General features: G+C 30.4%; 1 pseudogene across 1 annotated transcript; it reads right to left on the bottom strand.

Moving 5' to 3' along the window:
* Positions 1–1,368: 1,368 nt before the first annotated feature.
* LOC143636281 (transcription factor MYB11 pseudogene) lies at positions 1,369–26,491 on the bottom strand (annotated as a pseudogene). Its single transcript, XR_013154210.1, has 3 exons — positions 26,312–26,491; positions 26,105–26,234; positions 1,369–2,053 (listed from the first exon to the last, which is right to left on the bottom strand). The product of XR_013154210.1 is annotated as a transcription factor MYB11 pseudogene (transcript).
* Positions 26,492–27,180: the final 689 nt, after the last annotated feature.

The following is a 27,180-nucleotide window of genomic DNA, read 5'->3' as shown; positions in this document are numbered from 1 at the left end:
AACTCGAGGACGAGTTTTTCGAAGATGGGGAGTATGATGCAGGAGCATCTCCTAATTTAAATTATGGTTTTTATTATCTTTTAATATTTTATGTTTATCTTGTTTCCAAGTTTATCTCATTTTGTTTTAGTATAAGTTAAGGTTGATGATTATGCGTTATTTAGTTTTTGATATTGAATTTTAATTAAGAAGAACTTTGTTCTTGGAACCTTTGGTTCGATTTTATCGTCTTTGTTAATCATAAGTTTCTCGAGCCATTGATCGCTTCCGAAACTGCATCAGATTTAGTTTTTAATCAAGTTTTATATTAAAAGAACATTGTTCTTAAACCTTTGGTTCGGTTTTATCGTCTTTGATTAATCATGAGTCTCTCGAGCCATTGATCGCTTCCGAAACTGCATCAACCTCACTTACAGGTTGTTCAAGATCATCAAGCTACCCCACGATTTCTTTTAGTTTATTGCAATACGGGTCAAGACCACCGCATTCAGAGAGGGTGGTGTTGGTGAATTCGTGTTCGAGAGCAGATGCATGGGCTTGTTTGTTGCATAGAAAAATATCTTGTATTTTCGACCATACTTCATGGGCGGTGGTATCATCTTCGAATATGCAGGCGAGGATGTCGAGATTGACTGTGTTGTAAATCCATTGAACGATGAGAGCATTGATTTCGTGCCATTGCTCGAGTGCCGGATCATCAGCAGCAGGTGGGCTGCCCTCAATATGATCAAGGACTTTGTAGGCTTTAAGGTGTAGGCGAAATTGCTTCACCTATGCGGAGTAGGTAATGGTTGTGCCATCTAGTGGTCGTATCTTGTTTTTGTATATTTGTAACTGTGTATACCGGGTGTAAGGTTTTGGTCAGCAGGTTTTGGGTTTGGGATTTTATTGTCTCCGACCATGGCTTGGAGTATTTATTAATGAAATAAAAATTGTTAAAACCGAAGCTTTGATACCATGTAAAATATTGAAGAGAATGTGTTCTTATTTATTGTCTCACAATAATAACACCAAGAATATCTATACATGCAATGGTGGCTTTCTAACCAAGTAACTCTAAATACGGAGAAATAATATTCATAATACCAATACAATCTCATACGATCTCTTCTAATTATATCACGCTCTCTTCTGTTAACATCTGATTAATCACACTCTCTTCTATTAACACTCGGTTCTTAATGAATAAATTAACTGAAAGAGAAACTAAATTGAAAAGAAAAACAAGTTATATGGATCAGTTACAGAAGCCATCAAAAGACCAAATACATACAACTTTATTTTATATTATTATTACTACTACTACTGCGTAAGGAAGAAAGCTAAACATCTTGCATGAATGGCTGCATAACCCAATAGTTGACGTGTTTAAGGATTGCCACTTTCCCATAGCGAAAACAGCATTTCATTTTCTTCATCACACAAGTTAAAACTTGTAAAACCAAACTCTGTATCCCATTCAGCTCCATTGTAACATACTCCCACTGTTTTAAAAGAATCTAAGTTCAAGCTTTCATTTTTCTCCGAATTTTCAGCATCGATTTCCGCCAACCATTGTTTTATCTGACCTTCATCAAGGGTGCTTGAAACCTCATCGGTTTCAATAGCTTCACCTTTTGTAAAATGATCGATGTTAAACAACCCATTTGTATCCATTTGTAACCAGTTTTCCAACTCCAACTCGTCACTGATAACATTATCATGAACTTTGCATTCTTTATCATATTTTGTGACAACATTTGAACAATCCTCCTTGTCCATATCAACTTGTTTGTCCATCATTGTTGGCGGACTTAATTTGTTGGCGGTTGATAAAGAAAGTGACTTGGTATTCTTTAAAAACTTATCCTTGTTATACTTTTTGGCGACACTGCGGCTTACACGACCGACTCTTCGCTTCCTTTGAGTAACCAAGGTAGTTATGTCTATTGATGCTTTCGCTTTGTTTTTATTAGTGAAGAAACGATAACTTTGGCGACTTAGACGAGAATTCCAGTGGTTTTTAATCTCATTATCTGTTCGACCGGGTAGATGACTAGCTATCATTGACCACCTACATAAGAAATTCAAGGAACCCTTTAGAGTAATATAATTAAACTTTCATGTTTATATAACGAAAATATATGCATAATTAACGAGGAGAGGAAAAAAAAAGACCGTTATGCAACCTTTTTAAGTATCACATTTAATCAACATATACGGATTAATGCATTATGCGATTCTTAAATATAGTTTCGAAACTCTCTCTCTCTCTCTCTCCATATATATATATATATATATATATATATATATATATATGTATGTATAAACGAAACCCTTAAAGTCCTACGTGTCGCGATTTGGTCGCTTCCCCTTTTTATGGAAATCACCAGATTCCTTGATTTTTAAATGAAGGCATCTCATTGATTTGATCCAAATTCATGATAGCTCTTAAACGGGTTATAACATCTCATTAAATTAAAATTAATCTTACAAATTATTTGATATGAAAATCATATAAAATAGGGATATACTAAAATTTAATATCCAATTTAAAAAGAAAAAGATATTATTTATAATTAATAAACTAATTAATAAACAATTTTATAGAAAAAAAACATAAGCGGGTCATGGGTCACCAAATCCAGATAGCTTTAAACAGGTTATAACATATCATTTATTTATGAAACCCTTTCATCATCAAAACCTAAGTATATTATTAACTCTCTTATTACAATAAAGAAAATTAAAATTCAAAAAATAAATATTAAAAAACGAAAAATGTAAAACAACCATTCTCTCAAGCCATTAAATTGTTTTATTTGTAAATGAAGGCTTCTCACGCATTTGGCCCGAATTCACGGGTAAAGGTCTCACCAAACCCAGATAGCTCTTAAACAGGTTATAACATCTCACTATATTAAAAATTAATCTAATCAAATATTTGATATAAAAATCATATAAAATAGGGATATACTAAAAATTAATATCCTATTTTATTTAAAAAAAGATATTATTTATAATTAAGAAACAATTTTATAATAAAGAAAATAAACAGGTGGGTATCACTAAACCCATATAGCTTTTAAACCGGATTATAACATATTATTTATTTGTGAAACCATTTCATCATCAAACCTCAAGTATATTAATTATTAACTTTCTTACAATAAATAAAATTAAAAATCCAAATATACATATATAAATATTAAAAATGAATAATATAAAACAACCCCCGTAATACGGGGGATAAAATCTAATATATATATATATATAGGGTTGGGTTAAAGTAAAAAAGAGATAATTTTCTAGAAAGAGTAAGAATAAATCTAGGCTCTTAGATCTAGGATCTAATGGTTGAGATTAGTAGTTTCCAAAATATTAAATAGTTTCCTACGATCTAGGATTTAGGCTACATAGTTACCTAGATAGGCTCACATAGTTTCCTAACTTCAAATTTTGTGTCATTCCTACTTTTCCTAGAAAACTATGTATTTTTATTTTAACCAATTTCTATATATATATATATATATATATATATATATATATAGTTTCAAGATAAAATACAAATCATTCTTAACATGAAAACAGTGAGAACCAATTTCCTATTATTAGTAGCTTTGTTTTAATAAGTGTTTGCTATTTTTTTTGTTCGTATTTACTGATTTTTTATTATGAGATGTTATAAGTATTTGTTGATTTACGTTTTATTGTTGTTATTAGGTTTTTTCCTTTTGCTGTTATACATATTTGTTGTTATTATTTTGTTGCTAATTTTGATTCTTTTGTTGTTATTATTATGGTTTTTTCTTTGTTATTATAAAGCATTGTTTATATAGATAGGTATTGCTTCCTATGTTATCATTTGTGATAGATTGGTATTATTTTCCACGTTCTCATATTAAGATCATTTTCTACGTTAACCTTATATATATATATATATATATATATATATAGGGAATAAGTATAGTTTGAAAACCCTCTTGAGTTGAGAAAACCCGTGAAAACCCTATGTAACATCGTTTTACATGTAATATATGTTGTTACATTTAATACAAAACATCGAAAACATAAAAAAAAATGTTTTGCTATTTTTTTTACATTTTTTAGTAATTTTTATATATGTTTTCAAGAGAGAAAAAATGTAAATAAACTTTTACATTTTTTATTAACTTTAATTGTGGACCACAAGATTTAATCTTTAATTAAAAACATATGTTTGAGAATGAGTTTTAGAGTTTTCACAACTCAAGTGGGTTTTTATTTTAACCTAACCATATATATATATATATAAATATAAAAGAAAATAATTCTGAACACATGGCATTCTGAGGTTAATTCTCAATATTAAATTCCCGCTCAAATCACTTCTCTTCTATTGATGGAAAAGAAAAAAATATCTTGGTTCTAAATATAGTATTGATTATAAATTCAACAAACTGTATTAATCGGTTAATCTCTATTGATTGAATTATTAATGCTATAAATTATATTGTAAACATACTTAATATAAAAAAGTATTAATATATATAATAATTGCGTCTCATAAAGATATTTTCTTTAAAATTAAAATGTATGTAAAAGAGTTTATGTATAAAGAGTACACTAACATTAATTTTTGAGACATCTTCATATTGAAGAAAACTAAAATAATTTTATTTACTTCTTACAAATATTCAATGTTTATAAGTTTTAAAAATCAAAGACAAATTTTCTATTTTTTATATTTAGTATAAGAGACATCATGAAAGTTGTTCAAAAAGGAAAATCTGGTGTCGTTTTGGTTTATGGTTTAAAATTTAGTGTTTATGGTTTAGGGAATGGAGTGAAAAACATTTTTGTGAAAGACTTTAACCACATCTTTCAAATCTAAAGCCCTCATTGTTTTAAATGTTGCTTTCAGTGGCATTGCTTCATTATTGTATATCGATGTTAGAACAACCCATTCTAGATTTAAAATTCAAATGAATTTGATGATATAAAACAACTATACATTTTTTACATAATATAAAGAGACTTAATTATCTTTTATTTTATTTGTATTAAATTATTCATTGCAATTTATACATTAACTTATACTGTGTAATACACGGGTTTCTAAAGCTAGTATATATATAGGGGATGGTTTAGGAGAGAAATGATATTACTGTGAGAAATGTGAGAAATAAATATAAGCCACTAGTTTTATTTTAGGTTTTAAATGGTTAAAGATAAATAAGGAAAGTATTAATGCATACTCTCTCTTCAATTAATATAACTAATAAAGAGTTAATGGCCATTTTCGTCCCTGTGGTTTGCTACTTTCGCCACTTCAATCCAAAATTTGTATTTTTGTCAATTTAGTCCTCATAGTTTTAAATATTAGCCAATTACGTCCTATCCGTCTAACGGCATCCAGCTATGCCGTTAGTTTAAGGGTATTTTTGTCTTTCTCCTTTTTATTTTGAGTTATTGGTCATTTTCGTCCCTGTGGTTTGATACTTTTGCCAATTAAGTCCAAAGTTTGAAATTTTGTCAATTTAAGTCAGTTTTTTTTCTATAACCCTAGAGAGCATTATCCAAGCCCAAACAAGTCTGCATTTACTCTGTCGACAATAGTAATCATACCCCCTCCTCTCGTATTTAGTTTCTAGACGGTTCCTAAAATCTCCCCCATGGTGGAATTCAATGGTAAAGTGGTCAAAGCAATTCCGTGAAACCGAATTATACGGAAAAAACTAAAAATCGTTTCTTTGATGAATGCATAATATTTAGGGTTTAGAGATTAAAATATCATAACGAAAATCTGGGTCGTAATCAACTATTATACATTAATCAGCAAAACAATTTTTAGTTTTTTCTGTATAATTCGATTTCAGGGAATTACCTTGACCACTTTATCATTGAATTCCATCATGGAGAAGATTTTATGAAATGTCTAGAAACTAAATATAGGGGGGTTTGATTACTGTTGTCAACAGAGTAAATGCATACCAGTATTTGAGGTTGCTCGATAGTATTGGGCTTGAATTATACTCTTCAGGGTTATAAAAAATAAAAAATAAAAAATAAAAAAACTGAATTAAACTGAACATTAAATTGACAAATTTTCAAACTTTGGACTGAATTGGCAAAAATATAAAACCACAGGGACTAAAATGATCATTAAATCAAAATTAAAAGGAGAAAGACAAAAATACCCTTAAACTAACGGCATAGCTGGATGCCGTTAGACGGATGGGACGTAATTGGCTAATATTTAAAACTATGAGGACTAAACTGACAAAATTAAAATTGTGGACTGAAGTGGCGAAAGTAGCAAACCACAAGGACGAAAATGGCCATTAACTCACTAATAAATATAATAGTTATCTATTTAATTAATATAACTAATTAAATTATTATAATTAGAAAATATCAAGAATTCATTTATTTTTATAAATTATTTTTTCTCTCTTGAATTTTTATCCTACATAAGTATAATTTATTCATACATTAAAATTTCTTTTTATCAAAAAACCAATTTCTTCCAACTCAATATATTAATATCCATCAACACGTAGTTACATTATGATAAATAGTAAAAAAAAACTATCTTACACGTGTTTGCATTAAATTTCAACAAAAAAGTATACAACCTACACAAAAATATATAACCTACATTTGTTCTAAGAATAAGAAAACATATAACCTACACATGAAAAACATATAACCGACACTCAAAATTCAGCATCAATAAACTACACACGCACAAGAAAACGTATAACCTACACACGAAAAACATATAACCTACATTCAAAAATTTTGTCATACGCAAATACAATTTATTCATACATTAAATTTTTTTTTCTATCCAAAACCAATTTCTTCCAACTCAATATATCAATATCCATCAACACGTAGGCACATTGTGATGAATAATACAAAAAACTATCTTACATGTTTTAGCATTAAATGTCAATAAAAAATATACAACCTATACAAAAACATATAACATACACTTGTTCTAAGAATAGGAAAACATATTACGTACACACGAAAAACATATAACCTACACACGTATAGGATATGTGTATCTTTATCTAGTTTATATAATTATTGATGTCGAATTACATATGTAACTTGTATACTCTTTTATATGTTGTACGTTTTTATTGCTCAAAAGTCAAAACAAGTGTAGGTTATATAATTTTGTGTAGGTTGTATATTTATTGTTTATATTTAATGAACACATTTATATGATATTTTTTTAATATTTATAACAATAATTTTTCTAAGTATATTAATTGAAAAAAAATATATTATGTTTTGATATTTATTAATCAGAGAGGATTTATTATAGTTATATTAGTTGTGTTAATTGAAAAGAAAGGGATTTATTATAGTTATATTAGTTGTGTTAATTGAAAAGAAAATGATTTATTATGGTTATATTAGTTGTATTAATTGATAAGAGAAAATGTATTTATTGTTGCATTTACATTTTTTTCAATTATTTTTAAACATTTAAAACATAAAATAAAACTAGTGACCCATATTCATTTATCACATTTCTCACAGTAATCTCATTTCTCTGCTGAACTTAAACATACATACATACATATATATATATAATGAAATTTCTCTTTAGTTAAAAAAAACCCATCAAAACCCCGCATAGTAAATTTTTTTTTTGTCTTACCTATGTAATGTATTATTATCTTTCAAAAATAAAAAAGTTTAAAAAAATGTTTGTAATCAATATTACACATGATGTAACAAATGTTATTGGAGATGCATGTTTACACGAGATTGCAAAGAAATAAATAAAATCATTTAATAAAATTTAAACTGATTTTTATTTTAGTTTTAGAGTTTTTATCACAATGTCCAATCGCCTACGGCGACTTTCGGCGAACCTCCGACTGTTTCAATCCGACCGAATCAAAGTCTACTCTATAATCGATTCAAGCACTTGTCACATGTCGAAACTCTAGGAAACCTTCTAGCACCCTCAATTCGACATCATTCAAGGTAATTACTTTGTGCATGCTGTTTGTTTTTGTCCTTTAATTGAGCCCTCTGTCAAGTGCTTATGAAGATGGGATTTAATCGTTTAATTTTAGGATTAAAAGTTCTACGGTTTAAGAATTGGGAAAGAAGGTGGAAATAAATAATGATATAAATACTAAACTATTATTATCACAAAATAAATGTTAAATAAATTTATAAATTCTTTTTATTGTACATATGAAAATCGTTTATTTTATTTACTTATTTTTTTTTCTTTCTTTATTATAAGCCGTTCGGTTATGTCGTTAAATCTCATTACTATAATAATCATTTACATTAAGTGAAAACGTTTTATAATCCGATTTCATTTATAACTTATTATTCTTGTTACGTATATTGTCATAATTTATTTAAAACCGCTATTTAACAAATTAACAAAGTAGCTAGTTTGTTTAAACCGATTTGATGTTGTATATTGTTTCACCTTATTTTAGTTATAAAATAAAATAGTTATGAAGTGTTAAAATATTATAATTAGTAATTAGGCGTTTTTTTGTGTGTCTGTTTGTCTGTCTATAAACATAATTGAAAAGCAATTTATATCAAAGTTCTAATCAAGTCCCCTAATTCAACATATAAATCATAAATACCAAATTGTTGTAGTTTTGCGTTTCATTTAGTTTAGTAATTAAAGTTGTATATCTATATACTTGTTTAGGATAGTACGTTGAGTTTCGACGAACCGTTCGTTCAACTCGTTCATACTATTGTCAATTGCTCCACATAGTTGCAGGTGTGTAGGTTTTGGGTAAGAGATGTGCCTATTCATATGTAAGTTTATCATGTAACCTAGTATGTATGATTTATTGTGTAATCATTTTTTTGTAGTATCTTAAAAAAATTCACCAGTTTTGTGAACGTAATTTTTATTTTTTTATTTCGGCTGTTATTTGAAACATTGCTGACTAAACCGTATGTTACTGTGCATATTTAGTGCATACGGATTTTTTTCCATTAAAATATGATAAATAAATTTATTTGTATTATATTTAAACAGTCGAAGCCAAACTTTTGCGTAATCTAGTGTACGAGTAATTATGATAATGTGTAGGTGTTGTTTTATTGTAGTTCTATCTAGTGCCTTTCGGTGGAGAAACAAATAAAACAACACTTACACATTATCATGTTGAAGTGTAGGTTTTGTATTATTATCATCAATTAGTATAAATGAGAAGTTTGGCGTCACAAATAAGTTTTTTTAAGCTTTTGTATATCTATAATATATATAAACGAAAATCTAAAAATCCTATGTGTCGCGATGTGGTCGCTCCCCCCTTTTGTGAAAGTCTCCAGATTTCTTGAGTTTTAAATGAAGGCCTCTGATTGATTTAACCCAAATTCATGGGTATGGATCTTACTAAAACCAGATAGCTTTTAAACGGGTTATAACATCTCATTAAATTAAAAATTAATCTTACCAATTATTTGATATGAAAATTCTATAAAATAGGGATATACTAAAATTTAATATCCAATTTAAAAAGAAAAAGATATATTTATAATTAATAAACAATTTTTTATAGTAAAAAACATAAGCGGGTCATGGGTCACCAAATCCAGATAGCTTTTAAACGGTTTATAACATATCATTCTTTAAGAAACTCTTTCATCATCAAACTCTAAGTATATTATTAACTTTCTTACAATAAAAAAAATTAAAATCCAAAAAATAAATATTAAAAAACGAAAAGTGTAAAATAACCATACTCCCAAGCCATCAGATTACTTTATTTGTAAATGAAGGCTTCTCACGCATTTGACCCGAATTCACGGGTAAAGGTCTCACAAAACCCAGATAGCTCTTAAACGAGTTATAACATCTCATTATATTAAAAAATAATCTCATCAAATATTTGATATGAAAATCCTATAAAATAGGAATATACTAAAAATTAATATCCTATTTTATTTTAAAAAAAGATATTATTTATAATTAAAAAACAATTTTATAATAAACAAAATAAACGGGTAATGGGTATCACCAAACCCAGATAACTTTTAAACCGGATTATAACATATCATTTATTTGTGAAACCATTTCATCATCAAACCTCAAGTATATTAATTATTAACTTTCTTACAATAAATAAAATTAAAATCCAAATATATATATATATATTAAAAACGAATAATGTAAAACAACCCCATAATACGGAGGATAAAATCTAGTAAGATATATTTGTGGATGGATGGTATGAAGTAATTCTTTGGTGGAGTGGCTTGTGTGGTTTTCTTAAGTTCCGTTTCTTGCGGTAAATCCAACCGGGGTTTGAACCTCTAGGCATTAGGAATGCTTTTTTTTTTTTTTTTTTTCATTTATACTAATTGATAATAAAAGTTTGTGGCGTGAGTACCTTCGAGTGCCAGGCTTCGAACTTCCCTCTAAAGTCTAGGCATAGGAATATTTTTTTGTTTGGATCTAACTAATATATTAAAACAATACAATTTTGTCCGCATGTCCTTCACTTAGGTTGTCTACATAGACTTTCATGTTATCAACCTTCCATAAATCTAATTTTCACATATTCACAATAAAATTTTAATCAATGATATTAACTTTTATATTTTTGTAACTTGTTAACGTAATTATGATATTAATTATTCTAATTGTTGTTAGAATTAAAATACTTATCTATCTAATATATTAAAGCAACACAATTTTGTCCACATGTTCTTCATCTAGGTTGTTCACATAGACTTCCATGTCATCAACCTTATATAAATCCATATCCGCATATTCACAATAAAATTTTAATCAATGATATTGACTTTTATATTTTTGTAACTTATTAATGTAATTATGATATTAATTATTCTAATTGTTGTTAGAATTAAAATACTTATCTAAACTAACTAATACATTAAAGTAACACAATTTTGTCCACTTGTTCTTCAACTAGGTTATCCACATAGACTTCCATGTCATCAACCTTCCATAAATCTAATTTCCACACATCTTACTATACTATTAAAGCAATATATGGTTTCCACATGACATTCAACTAACATGTCCACATAGGCTTCCAACTCATTAATTTTTCATTTATATAATTTTCACATGTTAATTTAAACATTAATCTTAAACATTAACTCCTAAGTTGAAGAAAGTTTCAAAATAAATTGTTATGATTATCATTTATTGAGTGTATTAATGATTATTAATTATTTTCATTGTTATTTTTTTAATTTTGAGACTTTGTTATTTTATTTTTTTTCTTTTGGATTTTGAGAAATTATTTATGAACGTTTGGACGGGATGTATGGATGTTTAGATAGAAATGGTGGTTTAAGTCACGAGTTTTGGATTATATTGTTGCTTTATTAAACATGCGGTTTAATTAAAGTTATAATTATATCTCATTATTATATTCGTATTTTTAACATTTTTTATGTTGTGTACTTAAATGTTTTATAATTTCAATAAAATAGTTTTTGTAACACACAACTTATGTTACAACATCTACATGTTTACGCTTCATAGTTTAGAACATATGACTTCAGTAGATGATGAAGTTTTAACTAATATGTCTTTTTTGTTTCATGACATTAGTTAGAAATATGTGGCTAACTTAGAATTATGTTTTAAATTGTAATTTTTCTCTATTGTTTTTGTATGTTGAGTTATTTTAATTAAAAAAAACAATGTGCTACCTTATAATAATAATGCTAGATTATATGACGTTTACAATTCATTAATGTATATAACACACAAGCGAACACACACATATATATATGGTCTCACCGAAACAGCCTTTTTATTCTTATGGGGTAGAGGTAAGGCTGTCTACATCCTACCCTCCTCAGACCCTACCATAGCTTTGTTATTTGTAGGATTTACTGAGTAAGATGATGATGATGAAGTTTTATATATTTCGCGTCCGTGTGTAACACGAGATCTAATATAGTTAAAAAATAAAGTGACATAATTGAATGACAATATAAAATAAGTTTTTAATGATTTTGTGTAAATTAGAAAAACTTAGCTTGCTGAATTTGTTGTCAATACTCATCTAAAATAATATTTTTTTTATTGTATTAAGTTAAAGTAAAATTAGTTGTACCTATATATGCTAAATTCACAACGTTTCAAAAGAATTAACAGATTCGGACCGGCGCCGAGTTAAAATACTCATAATATAATTTAAAACTTTGGTGCCATCAAATCCCTCATTGGGCCACTTAGTGGTACGATATTAGTCAAGGCATTTTGTTTTTTTTTATTTTTTCCGTTTTACTTCCGTTACTGTAACGAAAACGAGCGATCGATTGAATATCAATTTTTTTTATAGTTTTGGTATCGTAATGAACATGATGGAAGCCGACCGAATTCCCGTAGACTCACCGTGTTTTGTTTTAGTTCTGGTACCGTGATTAATGTAACGAAACCGACCGAATGCCAGTTGTATTTGTTTGCTTTTTCTTTGTTTTAGTTCCGGTACAATGACGACGTAACGGAAACCGACCGAATTTGTGTAAACTCATCGCCTCAACGTTCAGGCTCGACAACGCTCGGGTCTAATCAACGCTTGAGTTTTACCGACAACGGCAACCCATCGGTCCACCTCCATTTTCATATACTTTTTTGTTTTATTTTTTGTTTTAGTTATGGTATCATAACGCATGTAACCGAAACCAATTTAATTCGCGTCAAACTAACGCCTCGACGCTCTAGACTGACAACGCTTGTGTTTTATCATCGCGCTAGTTTTACCAACCTGTTGTGCCGGGTTACCACTAGTTAAAAATGGATTGAAATGCTATTCCGAGAGTAATCATCTTCGTTGTCATCTACAAAAAGAATTAGGGATTTTTCTAGGTTGCTGAAGTATATTAGTGGTGTAAATAAAAAGTTAGTTGACATTCTATAGTTGTTGTGTAGGATGTCAAACTTGTTATATAGCTACTGAACAGGAAACACTTTTAGTTGATGGCTGCAGATATCTAAGGCTATTTGGTATTATACTATACATAGATGTGTATGAGATTATGTTGTGTAGGATATAATGCTTGATGTGTAGCATATCACAGTTGTTGTGTATGATGATTATTAGTTGTGAAGGAATTAAACATGAATCACTGTATGACAAGATTATGGTGTGTGGGAAACTTGTTTGTTGTGTAGCATGTTATTTTGTACGTGTATATGATGGAAGTAGATATATGTGACTATTATGTTGGATATCATGACACAGGTAAAAGGAAGGTGAAGGAAAAGACATCAATAATGGTTTTCCAAAAAAAAAAAACACTTTTAGATATGTTGTATAGGTAACTCATTATGTGAAGGATATTATGTTTATTGTGTAGAGTCGCACCATGTGTGCAGTAATTATTTATTGTGTGTAGGATATCAAAGTGCATGGTACGTTTGTTGTGTAGGATGTCATTTTGGTATGTTTATATAAAGGATGCAGATATGTGTGTCACTATTGTGTTGGGTATTTGTTTGTTGTTTAAGAAATGAAAGTTTGTTGTGTATTTAGGCATTGTTTGTGTAACAAATTAAAGTTTGTTGTGTATATTGTTATGTTTATAGTGTAGGTGGTCTTACTTTTAATATGATATCCTTAAATTATTATTATTATTATTATTATTATTATTATTATTATTATTATTATTATTATTAACAGAATGGAAGACATTTGGGGCTAAAGATTCACACAAAAAGACTAGGGTTTGGTGAAAAACAACATTAAAGGCACAATGAAGAAAGTTGAGAATATAATCACATTAGAGACAGTTGATATATATGGGTGTTTCCTCCAGATTTAGTCGGTCAATCACTATTATTTGTTGTGTTTTGATTTAAAAAAATTCTTTCTAATTGCAGTTATTGATAGCGTCGATGTAGATAAGAAACCTTGATATATAATATAACTTGAATACAAATATGACTAATTTTATATTTATAAGTTCAACCTCACAATATATAACCAAGAAATTAAAATAAATTAACCATACCAAATATTGTGTTTAATATATTAAAACTAATGATTTTTTTTTATAATATAGCTGTTGTCGGCCGGCCTTTGACCAAGCCAACCAATCTCCAACAACTTCACCACTGTTGTAAGAAAAGCGCCCCCCCCCCTCCCCCCAACCTCCAAAACCTTGAAGGCGCCTTTGGTGGGTGTTCCTGCCGTTTTAGGGGTTATGAGTGGGGAAAGCGCCCCACTACGAATGGTTTTAATATGTAAGAGCTATTTCTCTCTCTTTATCATATATCCTTGGTTTTCAAAATCACAATCGCTTCTATGTATTCCTCAAAATCAAATTCAAGAACCGCAAGAACCTTTACGAAATGCAGTTGCCGGAATCAGATTAAACACGCTCTTCATGAAGCCGTTGTTGCGACACTTTAGTGCTAGAAAAAGAGCTTAATCTAAAACCTGCTCGACGTCGTCGATTATATGTCTCACCGGACGTTTGTACATAACATTGCTCACACTCGTCGCTTGCCGGATAAGTCAGCACACTCTTGCTTGTTTTGCTAGGATATGTTTGACTAGGTCCGCCATGAGTGATGGCCGGAAGTAGTTGAATTGATCGGAAATTGGAGATTGAGGTGTCCGAAGAAAATTGAGTTTTACTAATTATTGGTCTAATATCGCATTCATTCATGTTCCAAAACCAGTATCATTTATTTCCATTGGTTTTACTAATTATTTTTTATTATCCTCCTAACATTGTTTTTATTTATTATTATTACCTAGTAAGTTGTAGACTTGTAGGTATGAAAAAATATACAGGAGTGAAGATGATGAAAATGATGTTAAAACTAAAAGAGGTTGGTTTAGAGTGTTTTTTGATTTTACTATAATACTCTAAAACAAAAAATGACAACACCATCCTACGTATTTACTAGATGCATTTTTGAGAAACAATTAATTGATATATTATCTATTTACAATTTTCGTTTTTTGTTTGCATATTATAATAAAATTTACATATTTTAAAGTTAAAAATATATGCTAATTTATATATTTTAATAAACTTACATATTTTAAATTTTAAAAATTTATATTATTTTATATATTTAATATAATGTACGTATTTTAATACAAATTTAAATATTTTAACGCATAAAAATTTATATTGATTTACATATTTAACATAATTTAAAGTATGCTGATTTACATATTTAACATAATTTATGAATTTAATAGAATTTACATATTTTAAAAATTATAAAATATATTAATTTACATATTTTAAAGTTAAAAAAAATATGCTCAATTTACAACTTTTAAATTATAAAAAATATGTTCATTTTACATATTTTAAATTCTAAAAAACAAGTTCAATTACACATTTAACATAATTACATATTTTATAGTTTTAAAAAAATATGTATACATTGGATAAGAATATAAAGATATTACATCAAGAGCCTTATTCTAATTTATGTTTTTAGATAATTAAATAATTTAAAAGAATTATTATTTTTGAAAGAATATTTAAGTTAAATAGAATGTGTTAAGAAAATTTGATAAAATATTAATGAAAAGGATAAATAATCTTGCAGTATAAAAAATGTAAAAAGAAGAGTTATCATTATAAAAATAATTATATTATTAATATAACTTTGAAGATAAAAACACAAATCTGTAGGTAAAATAGTACACACAATCACTTTTAGTTTAGTTTAGTTTAGTTTTTAATTCTTTTAAATTTCTTTATTAAAAGTATTCATACGACTTTCAAAAGTAAAACAGGGATAAAGAGAATGTCAGGAGGAAGAACAAAGAAAGTGTTAAAAGAAATTGACACAAATGCCCTTTTTAAGTATAATCTTATGTACGATGGAAATGTGATATGTGGCGACATAAGGATCAAGTAGTTAGTTTCTTGAGTGTTCCCTTCAATGACAGCTTAATTCAAGCCCCTTTTTTACATTTTCTATAAGTTTCTTGGGATATGTGGCAACGTAATCCTACATACCAATATTATGTGAATTTGTTTTATTTTAAAAAATGAAAAAAATAATAATAATGAGATAATGATTGAAAGGATTGTTATGCACTACATCCTCTTTTGTATAATCCTCTACGGTGATCTGACGTTAAATGCATGACAAAGAGAGGTAAAGTATTTTCTAATTTCAAAAGAGAGGTAAAGTATTTTCTAATTTCAAAATTACCCTTTTCAATATTTAAACCCATTATTTTGTTGGATCATCTTTTAAAAACCCTTATTTAAACATGAACCGTAGATCATTAGTAACCCATGATTATAATAGAGGTTTTAGACTTTTTACAATTCATATGAGGTTTTAAAATATCCATATTCTCTCTCACTCTCTCTCTCTCTCTCTCTCTCTCTCTATATATATATATATATATATATAGGGTTATGTACAAATAAGAAGTTTGATTTTTCTAAGAAGGCTAGGAAGAAGGGTATTTTAGTCTAATACTTTAATATCAAAACCCACTTACTTTAATCTCAAAATCCACTTAAATTAATTTCAAAAACCCAATTACATAAAACCCAATTACATCTTCACTCATCTCTTACAACCACCACCACTCCACCGCCCACCGCCACCACAACCGTCACCCACTGCCACCACCTCGCCTGAAAAGTCATAAAAAACACTATGAAAAACACAATGAAAAAACACAATCGAAAAATACACTATGACAAAAAAAACACAATGATAAAAACACAATAAAAAACACAATTGTATGACATAATGTAAATAACACAATGAAAAAAAAAAACAATGAAAAATACAATTTTGTATAACACAATTTTGTAAAACACAATTCGGTAAAACACAATTTGTAAAAAAACCCACTAATTTTTTTTATTTTTATATTAAAATATGGTACTCATATAAAAGATAAAAAGACACTCGTTATTATGGTGAATTTGTTTTTCAATAAAAACGTCGTAAAAAAAAGTTATTGACGTTTTAAAATGATGGGGGGATTTAGCATGTGTCTTGCATGTGGAGAGAGAAAGTCAACAAATGTGTGATTCCTTTTATGCCCTTTACCTTGTGTTCACACTTGATTTCCCCATAAACTAATCTCAACCCTCCATATTCAAAATCAATGGACAAGATTACTTCTTATCCTTTCTACAAAAAATATACTTCCTATTATAACCTAACCCATATATATACACAAACTAGATTTAATAATTAATATAATAGATTTAATCTCCCGTATTACAAGGGTTGTATTACATTATTCATTTTCAATATATATATATATATGGATTTTAATTTTATTTATTGTAAAAAAGTTAATAATTAATATACTTGAGGTTTAATAATAAAATTGTTTCACAAATAAATGATATATTATAATCCGGTATAAAAGCTATATGGGTTTGGTGATACCCATTACCCGTTTATTTTTTTTATTATAAAATTATTTTTTAATTATAAATAATATCTTTTTTAAATAAAATAGGATATTAATTTTTAGTATATCCCAATTTTATAGGATTTTCATATCAAATATTTGATAAGATTATTTTTTAATATAATGAGATGTTATAACCCGTTTAAGAGCTATCTGAGTTTGTGAGACCTTTACCCGTGAATTCGGGTAAAATGCGTGAGAAACCTTCATTTACAAATAAAGCAATTTAATGGCTTGAGAGAATGGTTGTTTTACATTTTTCTTTTTTAATATTTGTTTTTTTATTTTAATTTTCTTTATTTTAAGAAAGTTAATAATATACTTAGGATTTGATGATGAAAGGGTTTCTTAAATAAATGATATGTTATAACCCGTTTAAAAGCTATCTGGATTTGGTGACCCATGACCCACTTATGTTTTTTACTATAAAATTGTTTATTAATTATAAATAATATCTTTTCTTTTTAAATTGGATATTAAATTTTAGTATATCCCTATTTTATAGGATTTTCATATCAAATAATTGTCAAGATTAATTTTTAAATTAATGTGTAACATCCTAAAATTTTAATTATAAATAAAGAAAGTTATGTTTAGTGATTTCACGTTGTTAATTATTTAATGTCGAGTAAGGAGGGAGTTGGGCTTAGATTGCGTAAGATGGGTTAAATGAGAATGGGCCTCGGGTCCGTGGGCTTAGAGGGATATAAATATCCCATCCCAAACCCAATCTTTCATTTCCACCTTCTTTCTTCACACACTCAAAACGCACACATTCTAACCGATCAAGATTCGAAGCCGAGACCCGAGATTTTGTTGATAGATCTGAGTTGGTAAGGTAAGAACAAATCCACCAAAGCTAATATTACTGAAAATGGTTAGGATTGGATGGGTTAACCGGACCCGAAACCCAAACTGCCCAAATCGGACCCCTAAAACGTCGATTTTAGGCCGATTTGATGGTTGGGATTTGTAGGCGCCGATCATACGATTCCGTGGGTACCAAAATCGAGTTATTTGGCTAAGAAACGAAGGATTTATGGGCAAACAGATTTGCAGCGCGATAACTTCGCCTGCAAGATTAAGTTCGCCTGATGAACTTCGCCTTCAAGCGTAACTTCGCCTTCAAGCGTAACTTCGCCTAAGGTTTAACTTTGCCTGAAGCCAAGTTCGCCTAAGGATAACTTCGCCTACGGCCAAGTTCGCCTAAGGTTTAACTTCGCCTGAAGCCAAGTTCGCCTAAGGTTTAACTTCGCCTGAAGCCAAGTTCGCCTAAGGATAACTTCGCCTACGGCCAAGTTCGCCCGAGGTTTAACTTCGCCTGAAGCCAAGTTCGCCCGAGGTTTAACTTCGCCTGAAGCCAAGTTCGCCCGAGGTTTAACTTCGCCTGAAGTGAAGTTCGTTTATAAAATAAATTAAAAACCTAATGGAAAATGTGTTAAGGCAGTTATCGAAAATAAAATTTTTCCAAGCTGACCTGGCAGCTTAACCCCAGCCAGGGGCTCTGCCCCTTGGACCCCGCTAGGGGCTGCCGCCCCTAGAACCCCGCTGCCAGGGGCGCTGCCCCCGGACCCCCGTTCGTTGTGGGTCATATATAGATAGAAATACAAAACGAGTAGTAGTAGTTAATTGATATGTGTAAATATTATACAGTTAGCCGAGCCCAGTTAAAGAAAGGAATTACGATCAACGGCGAGCGTAACAGGATCCAGATGAGTTTCTAGCCCCATTCCTTGTTATGTTTTCGGGGCTGTGTGCATACTTGATGTGTTGTTAATACATTTATCCTAAGTGATAAGTGTATGCCATATGTGATATATGTGATATGTATGAATGATTGCTTGATGGTACGTGAACGATCTTCGGATATTGCACGTACTGTCAGGTTGTAACGTTATAAATATGGTAAGTATGATATGTATGTTTATGTGTATGAACGTAATAAAGTTAATAAAAGAAGGAAATGACGGTTGTATGGTTGTATGGTTACGAAAAGGGTACCGAGCCCTAATAATACTCGAGGTATGATGTATGGTTGTATGGTAACGAAGAGGGAATCGAACCCTACTAATATTCGAAAACAAGGGACCAGACCCTTATAATATCTGTGATGTTAGGGACCAGACCCTTATAATATCTGTGATGTTAGGGACCAGACCCTTACAATATCTGTGAGGATAGGGACCAGACCCTCATAATATCTGTGATGTTAGGGACCAGACCCTTATAATATCTGTGATGTTAGGGACCAGACCCTTATAATATCTGTGAGGTTATAGGGCGAAAGGCTCTTTAAAACGTATGATTATGAATGTAAAGAAAGTATGTAAGTAAGAAAGAAAGTATGTAAGTAAGAATGAAGGTATGAGTACTTATGTGTGTATGAAAGAAAGTTATGAGGTTAAGTACGTATGTATATAATAAGGTATTGTATGGTATTGTATGATTAACTAGAACTCACTCAGCGTAGCTGACTTTTAGTATGCACGCAGGTGAGTAGGATGAGACAGCTGGCTTGAGTGGAGGACACATGACAGAAGACTAAAGCCTGGCATCTGAAGATCTGATATGTTTTATAAGTTATGTTTTGATTTTGAAAGACAAGAGGAATGTTTTAAGACATGATTATGAATTGATATGTAATGTTTTATGAAAGTTTTATATTCCGCGTAAAGTTTTTAATTAACTCTGATATTTAGAACTGTGTTTATGAGTAAATCCAACACGAAAGTAGGGTTACCGGTGACGGGGCCTTACATAATGAGATGTTATAACCCATTTAAGAGCTATCTGGTTTTGGTAAGACTCATACCCATGAACTTGGGTTAAATCAATGAGAGACCTCCATCTAAAAATCAAGCAATCTGGTGGCTTCCATAAAAAGGGGGAGCAACCACATCGCGACACGTAGGATTTTAGGGGTTTCATTTATATATATCATAGATATATAGGGGAGGGATATTTTGAGAACTTTGTTGAGTTTTAAGAACTCAGGAGCTTCATTCTTGACCGCACATTTAATTAAATAGATTAGATTGTGTGGTTGAGATTAAATGTTATTAAAAAATTAAAGTAGGAGAGAGAATAAAGATGTATAGTGATTACATAAATTTAAACGTTCGTTACACATATGTTATAAGTCGACTCGATGCGTAAAAAGTTCTGTAATTTTTTTACGTATATGTAACCTACATATATTACGTATGCATAAAAAACTAAAAAAAAATTTGTTAAGTTGAGTTCTTTCGAGTTCTTAAAACTCAAAGTGGTTCTCATTTGAAATTTCCTATATATATAATATGTAATGCATGTGGGATTGTGGTTTCATTTTTAAATTTGCGTTATCATACATTTTATATATATATATATTTATATATATATAGGGGAGAGATCTTTTGAGAACCATGTTGAGTTGTTAGAACTTAAGAACTCAATTCTAGAACACGCATTTAATTAGATGGATTGGAATATGTGGTTGAGATTAAATCTGGCAAAAAAGTCAAAGTAGGAGAGAGAATAAAGATGTAAGTGGTTATACTAACTTTTACGTCCGTTACACATGTGTAAAATGTCGGCTCGGTGTGTAAAAAATTCTGTAATTTTTTTACGTGTATGTAACTTACATATATTACGCATGTGTAAAAAAAAATTCGAAAAAAAAATCGTTACACTTAGTTCTTTCGAGTTTTTAAAACTCAAAGGGGTTCTCATTTGAAATCTCTCATATATATATATATATATATATATATATATATATATGGGAAGTATAAAATGAAAACCCACTTGAGTTGTGAAAGCCCTATGTAACATCGTTTTTTTTGTTACACACGTAATATATGTTGTTACATTTAATACAAAACATCGAAAAATCAAAAAAACATTTTTTTACTAATTTTTATATATGTTTTCAGAAGAGAGAAAATGTTATATATATGTTTACATTTTTTATTAACTTTAATTGTGGACACACAAGATTTAAACTTTAATTAAAAACATATGGTTGAGAATGAGTTTCTAGAGTTTTCACAACTTAAATGGGTTTTTATTTTAACCTAACCCTATATATATATATATATATATATATATATATATATATATATATATATAATCAAAAGTGTATGCACTCACACTTTGTACAATTACTATTTTAGGGCTGACAAATTGATCACCTGTTTAAAACACGATAATACTTATTAATAAAAAAAGTATGGTATGTGTTTTTTTTTTTATTTTCTTTAATAATTGAAATTAATAGGATAGATTTCATCTTTTTTCCTTATTTGTACATAAATATTAAAAATGTCTTATAGTCACGACATATAAATTAGTTAAACAAGTCGTATTCATGTTTAATACTTGTTTAAACGCGCTGTTTTTAACCAATTAAACATGTTAAGACACGAATTGCAAGTCATATTGTTTTTGTTGCATATCATACAACTTCCAAACTACTAGTATAACTTTCAAACTATTAGTTTAACTTGGCATTGATGTTTCGGGTAACTAGGCGAGGGTTGGGTTGGAGGTAGAATGTGGCTAGTTCTTTAATCCCCCCCCCCCCCCCCCCACCCCTAATGCGTTGATTTTAACCAGTTTAATCTGTTAGACACGAATTGCAAGTTTTAATATTTTTGTTGCATACCATACAACTTCCAGACTACTAGTACAACTTTCAAAAACTTGGCACTGATTTTTTGGATAACTGGGTGAGGGTTAGGTTGGAGGTAGAGAATGTCGGCTGGAAAGAAAATAACCCACCCCCTCCCCAACTTATAATGTATTAGAGCATTCTCATCCCGTTCTCTATTCCTATATCCATATATATCATATAATTACACTAAAAAACACTACATTTCTCTCTTTTGTTCAATTAAATAATATTTTTTATACCTTTTTCATTACAGTTTTCTCTCTCCACCCTATAATTTACAAAAAAATCAATATCTTTTCCTCAAATTTACAAAAAATCACTACATTTTCTCTCTCCATCCTATAATTTACACTCACAACCGCTCACAACCCACCCTATAATTTACAAACTCTCCTCACATAATTTTAAGGGATGAGTTGGGAATGCTCTTAGACCACCCATTGTGGGCTTCAAAGGGATGACAAAGGGGGCAATTTGAAGGGGGGGGGGGAGGGGGCATCCATATATATAAAATGGGGCAATAAATTGGCAACAAATCACAGTGGGGTGTTATGAAAAAGGGTTTCGAAGCCCTGTTTTGTACATGATGATGACGTGAAAAGAGGGCCTTAGTAGGGTAAAAATAATTTAAACATATTTGGACTCATCTTTTTAATGCTTTACTAAATAAAGTTAGTTCTAGCACATTGGTAGAGGGCCTTAACATCTCACATCCAACCCGGGTTCAACGCTTGAGTTAATTTTTTCTCTTTTTATAATAAGTTTTTCTTTTCATTAATTTTTTGTTGATGTTATTCATTTACCTTAAAACTATCCTAAAAGATACATAGGCTGTTTCCGAAAAGATCCACACTCATGAATTTCTTTTTTTTCATAATTTATATGAATGTTGGTGTCGCACCAGTATTATGACGAAACAAGCTGATACCGATCGAATTTCCGCAGCATTACGCGGACAACTTTACTAGTTATTTATATTAGTAAACAATACATAATTTTAAAATATTCGAAATATATAGTAAATTGTAATTACGTTTTAAATATAATGAAACTAGATATAATAAAATATTAATAACTAAAATAAACGAATATACAATCATAGATCTATCAATTAGTATCAAACTACATACATTTTTATATCAGCATAATGTAAATAAATATAACAAATTATAAATGCATATTTATAAGTGTTCAAATTTTATTAGTTTGACCTAACTTTTATTTGGATGGATAAAGATTTAAGGATTTTGTATAGTAACAGGTGTTTTACTCGGCGCCATGTATCAGGCAGGTTGTTAAAACCGGAACGGTGATAAAACCAAAGCGTTGAGACTGTAAGGTTGTGTTTGTTTTTGCTTAAAACATCTGCAGGAGGCTTATGTCTGTGTGTGCGCAGACATAAGCTTCTGAAGACTGTTTGTTTGTATTTTAAAATAAGATCTGCAAATTGCTTTTATGGTCTTAAAAAAGAAGCAATTGTTTAACTTCTTCACACTTCTTAACATCCTATCAACACCAAATGCGCAACACCACCACCCATCATGCGCCGCCACCACCACCACCCACCACAACCGTCCACCACCACCACCACCCACCGTCCGCCACCACCACTGTCCATCACTGCCACCACCCACCGTCCACCACCACCACCACCACCCACCGTCCGCCACCACCACCCACCACCACCGTCCATCACCACCACCACCACCCACCCGTCGGCCACAACCGTCATCACTACCACCAACCACCGTTCGCCACCACCACCCACCACCACCACCTACCATCCACCACCAACATCGTTGACCACCCACCACCATCACCGTCCATCACCACCACCACCACCACCACCCACCGTCCGCCACCACCATCCGCCACCTACACCGTCCACCACCCACCACCATCACCGTCCAGCACCACCACCATCCACCGTCCGCCACTACCACCGTCCACCGCCCTCCACCAACTATTTTATTAGTCTACAGACGTTAAATGACTTCTATCTACTGGATACGTTTGATAGGTAACTAATTTTCAGCTTATGCAGAGATACCCAGTTTATAAAACAAACAGTATTATATTTTCAGATTGCAGACATTCAGACCACATCTTCAATTGCAGACATGAAATCAGATTGCAGACAGTTTTTGTCTTAAAAAACAAACAGTACCTAAGTTGACGTGAATTAGATTGGTTTCGGTTACGTACGCCATTGCACCGGAACTAAAACCAAAAACAATACCAAAAAAATTATAAAAATTAGGGTGGACCAATGTGGTGGCGTCGATCGGTAAAACGTGAACGTTGGTAAAATCCAACCGTGGTTAATCCTAGGCGAGTCTACACTAATTTGGCCGGTTTCGTCACATTCGCCATGGTATCGGAACTAAAGCAAATAAAAAAATCGGCATTCGGTTGATTTTCTTTACGTTCGTTAAGGTACTGAAACTAAAACAAATCGTGTTGCGTCTACGCAAATTCGGTCAGTTTTCGTTACTTTCATTATGGACCGGAACTAAAACAAAAAAAAAATGTCTTGAATCAAAATGTGCTGCCAAGTGGCTCAACGAGGTTGTTGTGGACTTGTGGCACCAAAACTCAAAATTATATATATTAGTAATAGTAATTATATATATAGATAAATATCAATTATATATATAGATAAATATCAATTCTTGGTGCCACAAAGAAGCATTTTGTTTGTTTTTTATGTTTTTTCTTTGGAAGGATTGCAAATATATTATGGTAGTTAAGTGGCTGTTGCCAAGTTTGCTAACTTTGTATTATTGAAGCATGCAGGTTCAAGTCTCTGCTGATGCAAGATCAGCCATCTTTTTCTTTGGTTATTTAAATTATATTTCGTAATAATTATTCTTATATACATTGATAAAAGGGATTTTGCATTTTTATCATCAGTGTATCATTGTTATACTTTTAAATTTGCTTATTAAGTTATTTTTAATACATTTCTTATGCTTACTAATTTATGTTTATGATTTAATTTCAGTAATATCGATACGGACCTAATTTGCGTTGTTTCAAAGCGTCAACAAGCAGATTTTGTTATGTAATTATTTTTTGGTTTAGTTTCGGTACTGCAACCCAATACCAAACGAATTTGTGTCGGTTTGTCACCACAACGCGCGTTTTTTTTAATATGTAAATTTATTGTATTTAAGCATTGACGAATCTTTTTTTGTTGACTACACCATCAGCCCGGCGCAACGCGCTTGGAGTATTACCTAGTTAGTAATAGTAATATTGATAGAGGTATTTAAGGATTTACATATGCGAATGTGAACTTTAACAAGCAAAAACTTGACTACATTGCATCAAAATTACAAGGTTAGGGGTTGTATGTCAATGTTATGTAGAATTAATAAGAGACCTAATCGATTAAAAGGTAGTATATAAATTATTTATAATATCTTTAAAACTTAACAATTAAGAGACTATAAACCATTAAAAGATGTCTTTTTAGTAAATCAAACACACTTTATCTTTGACCGGTAGAGGTAGCCAGTTAATGGAATCATTAAGAGGCTATCCTCTTATACAAGCTAAGCTTTAGACCATATTCAAGGCGTAAGAACTGAAGCCAATAACTCTAAACTTTAGACCATCATCATGCAAGAATTGAAGCCAATAACTCGATAAGGTCCCGCTAGATAATAGTCTTCACCAACCTCTTAAGATCATAAACCCTTTCTTCTAATTATGTCACATTATTTATTTATTTCTTTATCTTCGTGACGCCAAATGTGGTTTATATTTATGCCATGAAACATAAAACGTTCAATATTTTGATAAATATTTTACTTAAGCTCTTTCACGTGGGTACGTTCTAGAGGGGGTACTTCACAGTGTCATTATTTAAAAGTATCAGTTGTGACTTTCATGTTAAGGGGTATGCATGAATTGACGGTCCAAAAGCTGCATCTGAAAACTGACAGTTGTGAAAGAAACATGCAACCCTAGTCTCATGATACATACATATATATACACATATATGTATATATGTATGTATGTACATATATGCAAGCTAGAGAAGTGAATGGAGGATTCAACAAACCTGTTCCCAAAGGCTTTATGCAACATAACAATCATTTCATCCTCTTCTGGGCTTATATTACCTCTTTTCAAGTCTCCTCTTAAGTAGTTTATCCATCGCAATCGACAACTTTTTCCACACCTCAACAACCCTTTCAAGAATTTTCAGATTACTCAGCGATTTTATGAAATATGATTAAACTTATAATAATGCAGTATGTAAACTAACCAGCATTTTTAGGTAAAGATTTCCAAGAACCTTCACCATTGGATTGAATATACTTTGTCAGTATTTCATCTTCTTCGGCTGTCCATCTCCCCCTCTTGAGCCCTACCTTTTCGCAACAAGGAGATACTCCCATTTATGCAGCTTTTTGATAAAGAAAAGCTAGTTTGGGAGAGAAGAAAGAGAAAAAGGAGGGGGTGGGGAATTGTGAGGGTTTGAAAAGTACAGAGATCTTAGTTGCTGTGGTTAGATTTATAGTGGTGTACAGAAGAAAGAAAAGGCTAAGGTTGGTACAGGTACTTTACACATAAATAGGTTTTTCATCCGTGTATTATATAGGCGGAAACATAAAAATCGTCAAGTAAACATATACATAATTTTAAATGATAAATTATTTTTTAATATATTTTTTTAGATAACAACATAATTTTTAATTATAATTCATCAAATAATTGAAATACATAAACTTACAAAAAATGACTTTACATAGCAGAATGTTTACGAATAAAGTGTAAAACTTTAAAACATAAAGTTCATAAACTTTAAAAAATAATATTAACAGAAAACAAAAAAACTTCACTAACATTAGTCTGGAAAGCAAGTAAACCAGAAAATAAGCATCCATGAAAGATTCCCGATAAGCATCCAAGAATAATTCAGGCTTCTTTTCTTCCTGGACTAGAAACACAGGTGATGATATAAACATTCATACACCAATATAACAGACATAGTGACTATGAAAACTTTTTTTGCATTTCATATGAAAAGTCTTGCACCCTAATAAGGTGAAGCATGTCCAAAGCGCATTTAAGAACCAGAACCAAATCGAAACCTTTTTACAATGACATATTTTGACAAGAATCAAATCGTTA

The sequence above is a fragment of the Bidens hawaiensis genome, unplaced genomic scaffold (genome assembly GCF_021521415.1).
Source record: "Bidens hawaiensis isolate Kalapana, Puna unplaced genomic scaffold, B.hawaiensis_p1.1 tig00007857_1, whole genome shotgun sequence".
Classification (NCBI taxonomy): domain Eukaryota; kingdom Viridiplantae; phylum Streptophyta; class Magnoliopsida; order Asterales; family Asteraceae; genus Bidens; species Bidens hawaiensis.
Note: the sequence above shows the minus strand (reverse complement) of the source record. Positions and strands in the feature narration are given on the sequence as shown.